Source organism: Mycetomoellerius zeteki, unplaced genomic scaffold (assembly GCF_001594055.1).
Source record: "Mycetomoellerius zeteki isolate Tzet28-1 unplaced genomic scaffold, Tzet1.0 scaffold96, whole genome shotgun sequence".
Classification (NCBI taxonomy): Eukaryota; Metazoa; Arthropoda; class Insecta; order Hymenoptera; family Formicidae; genus Mycetomoellerius; species Mycetomoellerius zeteki.
In genome coordinates, this window is record NW_017257999.1 from 3,541 (window position 1) to 11,006 (window position 7,466).

The window sequence follows — 7,466 nt, forward strand, 5'->3', positions numbered from 1 at the left end:
ATATGATCCAGAATTGAGCATCAAATTATTAAATAGCTTGTCGATTTAATTTGTGATATTACTACAGTAATTCAGTTGCGTTTCTAAGTCCGAAAAATTAATTAATTTGGTGTGTTTCGGAAACTTACATATGTAATATATAAATTCACATTAAAATTATTTAAGCATCTAAGATCTAGCCGTTATAGACGGCCGTTATAGTCTTCGACCGTTATAAACTTTAATTCTTAGTTGTATTCACATTATACACAGGCATAATAAATCATTTATTATTGTTTATTTTTTTATCGAACCGGTAAATAAGAATAGTTATTAAAAATAAGAATAATCATTCTACAAAAATAGTAACGAAATATGCTATTTCAAGATTTCTACGCATCTGAGTTACAGATGCGTGAATATGAGTGACCTTGAGAATGAAGAAAGTAATGTAGTAGAATCAGGAAATATTGTAGAGAAAAGAAAAGTAATGTAGTTGTGACTAATGAGCTATCTTCGAAGTGTAATAATCGTCGACGCTGGCTCGCTGAGAAAAAAACAGCACAGGATGTCGCGTTCCGAGAGGTGTGAATGTCGCGTAACTTATTCTTGTGTTTTGTCTTGGTCTTCCCTTCTTAAACTTAGCAGGAGAGAGCAGCCCAAAGTTCAACTTTATATATTAGTTAACCTTCCATCAGCGGACGCAGGGTCTCGCGAAACCTGCGAGTTAGAATTGTTTCCTTTTTTCATCTGTAAAGAAAATGAATAAGTGGATATTTATTTCTATGATAAATACGTGTTTTCATTTCACCTTCTACATATTTAAAATAATTTACTACATATTATAACAAACAATTAAATATTTTAAAATAATATCACTCCTGGGTCACATTTGATCCTGCGTTCACCGTGCGTGCGAGTGTCACGACGTCCGCTGTGCGAGGGTTAATTCTGTGATCATGGCGCCTTCGTGATTTACAATTTAATTTTATTCTTATTTATATCTTGACGGGGCCCCTCCTTATTGATTTTATTTATTCATTTATATACTCGATTTTACTTTCGTAATTTTCGTTGTTATTTAGCTTTACTATTTATTCTCTTTCTCTTTTCCTATTTTCTACTTCTTTTTTCTATTTGTTATGTACTTTTGTACTTTTAACTTCGTTTTGATATTTTTATATTTTATTATAATTTTTTTAAATTATACATTTCTGTTTATGGGACCTTGACCATCCGAGTGTGATTGCCGCGTATAACTATATTGTATCTTATACGAGTATGAGTGTGGGCGATATAAAATATGTATTTAATATCATATTACTAAATTTTACACTATACCAGAATATAAAATTCAATTTCTTTTGTCTCATTTTCCGCTGGACTTGAAATCTAATCTTATTCTGCATTAATGCAGTAAAGCATGCTCCCGCCCATAGACAGATAGATAATCCGACTTACTGATGTATATACGTTGTGGAAGCATTCTGTATATATTTAATCATTCCAAGGAAAAATGTCTCTCTGGGGAACTTCTTTGAAAAATATAACAGTTTCTTTTATGCTGAATAAAATAATTTGTGTTAAAATAATTTTTGTTATTTTGTATTGATTGTAATCATTTCTATATAGTTTTGATGTATCAAGAATATTGCGTTTGGCATCAACACTAGGTCTTATGAATGAACTGCAATGTATCTTCTCAGGATTTGCAGACACTCTCGATATTTTTCGGAAATACCTTCCAACCAAACAGAAAAAAAGAAAAAAAAAGCGCTCAACAAGCGCTAGTTATCTTTCGCTTAAAGATTTGCAAAGTGTTTATAATGCGGTTGAAAATGTTAAAATATTGCGAAAGTTAATTGTTAAAATCGGTATTAGAGATAATGTAATAAAAACAAATGCGAAAAGTTTATTACAAATAATAAAAGATAAAGAAATTTCGAACGAACATACATCTAACAAAACAAGTTTAAAATGTTTAACAGGTGTATCGGTTGATATGCTAACAAAAATATCCAAAGCTGGCATTAATTACACATTATTAAAAGAATCATATATAATATTGGCGAAAAGGAAGGCATAAGAATGTTGTTAGATGAAAATGTGGAAGGTCGACCGCGAGTAACGAAAAGCGAGAAAATTGGTACTGCAATTTGTAACAACTTTAATAAAATTTAATGCATTGGAATAAAGTATTACTTTAAAAATATAAATTATAATATAATTCTGTGTATATTACTTTTGTAAATGTATATGTAAAATTTTGTTAATAAAATAAAAAATTTTTTTAATTATAATAATTTTTTAATGATGTTATTTTATTAATCTAGTTAAAAATGGTTTATATATAGTATACATTTTATTTCAACAATTTTTCACTTTCCGACATTTTTATTTAATTATTATATTCCGCATAATCTGCTTATCTGCGTAAATCGAATATTTGAACTCGTTCATACATTTGCGCCCTTTGCAGCACTCAAATGTTTTCTAGCGATGTTGCCAGATTTATCTGTCACATACCATTATATTTCACACGATATTTTGCCACTTCAATAACATAGCTTATTCGATTGGACGCATTTAGTGCGCACTTGTGCACATTAAAGTCATCATTCCCAAAATAACGTAAAAATATGTTTACAAATAAACGTAGAAATCGATTAAATCGTGTAATACTTAACTCCCGGCCGAGGCATTATTTTTCGCAATAAGTTTATTAAATTTTTAAGTTGGGAATTTTGGAGGAATTATTAATATTTCAGATTTGATTGCGTTGAAAGTCCGACAATCATATTGGCACGCAATTATAATTTCTGAAAATTAATTCATTTAAAAATGAATTTAAAATAGTTCATCTTAACGTTCAGACCATTATTGGCGCTTCTTAATGTATTTAACATAAGCGGTCTTTCAATCTTATTATCCTCTCTTAAAATTGGCGTGTTACGAAGCCTCTTTTCGTTGAGGTTGTTAGAGTACTTCGTTTCCGTTGAAATGTCGTATTTAAAAGTTTTGGGAGTCGCCGATTTCGAATCCGGTCTCAAAATTTGAAAATTTAAAATGGTTGAACCAATATGGCGGTTTGAAGTTTTACGGAAATGCTAAAAGTCTTCCGATTTCCGCGAAATGTAGTATTGAAAGGTTTTCGGGGTTGTGCATGTACCGTGGTTACATTAGCGTTCGATAAAAAATAATTGTATTATAAAATTGTTTATGGTATTTAACTAAAGAATTCCATTCGCCATAGTGATTCAACCACTTTGAATTTTCAAATTTTCAATCCGCCATAACGATGAGGTCAGTTTTCTAATGCAAACATTTAGAATATAAATTCGTAACAATATATTTCATAATGTCTAAAAAGGAGAGTATAATGGAACAGCGCGCGCAGAGCGCGCGCAGAGAATGTGCTAGAGTTGTTTAAAATTTAAATTATCTTTAATAACTTTAAATTTAATTTCCTTTATTTTGTTAAAAAAACGAGCAATAAAATTTGCATTTAAATGAAGCCATGCGGAATTTTCTCAGAACATTTTCTCATTAATATTCACAAAGAATATCATAGAAAGGTCGAAAAAGAAGAAATTTGAAAGATTTTTGAATAAAATTTTTCACCATTTTACTCTGGAGTAGAGTAATACTCCAATTGTTTTAATTTGATCGTTTTCTCATTCAGCGATCAATTTTACATGGAAATATATCATTTTCAGACGATCGTAAAATTTTATTTTGCTCCGCAAATAAAATAACCTCTTTTAAACTTCAAACGTGCACAAAAAACACAAGTGCTTCGATATCACCAAACGAAATGCATGCTGCTACTAAATTTCATCTCTACTTTCATGGACAATTGGATTTTTTCGAATATGAAAAGTGCTGTCGCACAGTGTAATCATATGCTTGTTTGGAATTTGGAATTTGATTGTTACTGGACTCCTTGTTTTCCTATTGAATTTACATTTATAAAACATGAATTTGGTTCTGATGATAATGGAGATAGTGAGCTGTGATATGCATTAATTAATGGCGCTTTTGATTTATGATGATATTCAATTTCTGCATTACTTTCGCACATTCTATTTTTCTCAATAAATTTTAACGGTTGCTGCTTAAGTAATGCTTTACTCTGTAGTAGCTATTACTATATATGTCTAAATACTGTTTCCCTTCCTATTTGATTTATTCAGATATTTGTAACTCTAATTATTAACCCATTAAGGACCGCTGGTCAATTTTTCGACCAAAAAGTAGATCAACTTTGGGATGCGGAAAATTTTCAAACAAGTAGGCTCCTTAAGGGCATAATAGTTTGCCATTAAAAGGATTTTAAATTTTGAGAAAAAAAATTTGTCTTGGTCCCCCCCCTTAATGGGTTAAATATAAAACCAATGAACGTGTACACAGATTAATAGTAATCATCAAAATAACCTCACTTTACAAAGTTATATAAAATTATAATGTTATATAAAAAAAAAATATACACATTATTTCTACGCAACAACGTCCATATTCGCCAATGTTCGTTGTATTGTTTTTTTTTATATTGTAAGACGATTATAATTTATAAACAGTTGTAAAAACATTTCAAAAACTTGCAATGAATATTATATAAGACGAATAACATAAACTTTGCGTCGCAATATCTCCGTTCGTAAGGCACGTAGGAAAAAAATAAAAGCACTTTTATCATACAATCCGTGCGGTGGCTATCGATTGAGCGTACATAGAACGCGATCGATTCAGCCGTTTGAGATCCGATAATCTCGATTTAGCGCAACTCGTCGGTCCGCGTAAAGGAGGCACGGTAGTGTCGCTGCGCTTAGCTTAGCGCCGAGACACTACCGTGTCTCCAGATAAGTTGTATAAACGATACAAAATCTTAAAATGAATATCATATAATGACTAATTTATACACACGGCTTAGCCATCTGAATTTGCAAGATATCGATCGTGTAACTTTTTCCCTTGGGCGGAAATGTGAAGAGACAATTTTTTGTGTATATGTGTGTATATGTACATACATATTGGATTGGTCAGAAAATTCGTGCCGTTTTTTTTTAGCTCAAAATTGTATTTACAATATCTCTTCGTAAAAAATAAACGAAATTTAAATTTAAGAAAACGGTTTTGAAGCTTGAAAAGTTACTATATTTTTCGAGTATTCTGTGAGTTTGGTAATTTTTACATACATTTTTACTACGAGCTGAAAAAGATGGAAAATTTTCTTCTCACTTTGAGTCTGTCATTTGCCCAAAAAAAGTTTGCGAAAATTTTCGGCTTACCATTCAAGGGAAAGCTTAAAGTTTTCCTTATAAAATCGTTTTTTAAAAATGTTCCTAAGATTTTTTGTTACTGAGTTATCGCGAATTAAATAAAAGGAGCATTTGATTGCTCATAAGTTCGTTAAAAATCATCGTACCGCAATTTAAAAAACAAATTTTTAAAGCTAAAACTTTGCTCTATTGAATGGTATAATAACAACAATAAATATATTCTATGTACGCTCGTATAATTATATATTTGAGCTAAAAAAAAAAGGAACTTTCTGACCAACCCAATACAAACATAATTATTAGGCAAATTAATTATGTCAATAGTTTACAAGAATATACATTCTTATGTTTTTTCTCCCGTAATAACCATGTTATTTATAAAATATTTATAAATTATTAAGTTTTATGAATAAAAATTTCCGAAAACCTGAAGTCTCTGATTTTGCTACCGATTGGTACACTACTGCATTTCGGTGCGCTAATTATAAATATAATCATGAAAATTACCGATAAGATCATTTTCGAAATCAAATTTGGGAAAACCGATTTATTTGACATTTTTTCACATTTGACATTGAAAATGATCTTATCACTAATTTTCATGGTCATGTACATTATCAACATATCAAAATACAGTAATATAATAATTAAGTCTCGTGCCCCCAGGACGCCAGGAAGAAGAGAAGGTAGAATCAGATTCGCTTTCGATGAAAGTCGCGCGCTCCTAAACAGAGGAGGAGAGTCGTTTCGCGTAGAAAGTCGTACACCCCTCAGCAGGAGGTGAGATGAGGTGAAAGTGGCTTCGCATGGAAAGTCATACGCCCGCCCTTGGCAGAGAAGGAGGTGAGAATCGATCACACACACTCAATGATTTATACGTTTACACGGCTCGATTTACGCCGGAAGTTATAACATCCCAGTAAGCAAGAAACATTTTGGAACATTTCAACAACATTGTAGCAATGTTACAACGTTGCTGCAACGTTGTTGAAATGTTCCAAAATGTTTCTATACTCAGCTTTTAGTTTAAGTCTAGTTTAAAAGTTCAATTTTAAAATTTATTCTCGGTGAGGCTTAGAACGCTCGTCCGGAAAATAAGAAATCCGGGTTCGACTCCCGGCCGAGGTAATATTTTTCGCAATAAGAATTAATTTTATTTACAGATTTTAATATGTCACTCAGCATTATTAAGATAGTTCGAAGATGCGAAAAAGCATCAAATTGTTAAATTGCTAGTCAATTTAATTTGTGATATTACTGCGGTAGTTTAGCATTTCAAGACCGAAAAATCATTTCGGCGCGCGTTTCAAAGGACTACATACGTAATACATAAATTCACACGAAATCATACAAGCATTTAAGATCCAGCTAGACCGTTTAAGACATTGATTTCTATAGTTTATGTTATCACATATACGGTCCTACAATATATTATATTGTAAAATTTATTTTGTCTGCTGCTTGTTGAAAATGTCTAGTTGCACGGTACAGCACTTTTCATGAGAAGTTTAACAAACGCATGGTGCAATAATATTCAGCTAATAAACTTTGAATACTTTAACTTGATTAGCGTGCTTAGCTGGCGATGAGAAAGGTAAACTAGTTTATAGCAATTTAGGAATTAGAAATCAATTTACATTTTGTTCTGGTCCCCACTACTGGACTCATCAGTAAGGCAATGTAGTGGTGCCTTAAATGCCAGGGAGAATTTTAGATCGAGATCCCAATTAAAAGGAGTTCGTGTGGCTGTGGTGCTCACGAGAATCCGCGCGAGTCCTCGCTAAACCTTTGATGGCGAATCGTTATAGCAACATTCTGAAGTACTTATCTATGCATTTTACTAATAAATTGTGTCAGTATATCAGTCGTCAGAAAAGTATTGTGTAAACTGCACATAAGAAACGCGTTGTTGCATCGCAACTCTTGTAAAAATACAACATGAAACTACTTGCATAGTCGTAATGGCGCTTAATTTTGATACATAAAAATCATTTTGGTCATTTTTTCTTTTTATAACGCTTATGGACGGTCTTTCGCGGCAGAGTCGAATAAATCTATCGATCACAACTCGTGATTCCCGAGTGAAAAATGCACATAATTGCAGTATAAGTTTTAAAATTGATGTGACCAGATATTTAAGTCACGAGACAGTCCGATATTAAAATATGTACACGTCAGGTATTATATCCCGCAGATTGAAAAAACTCT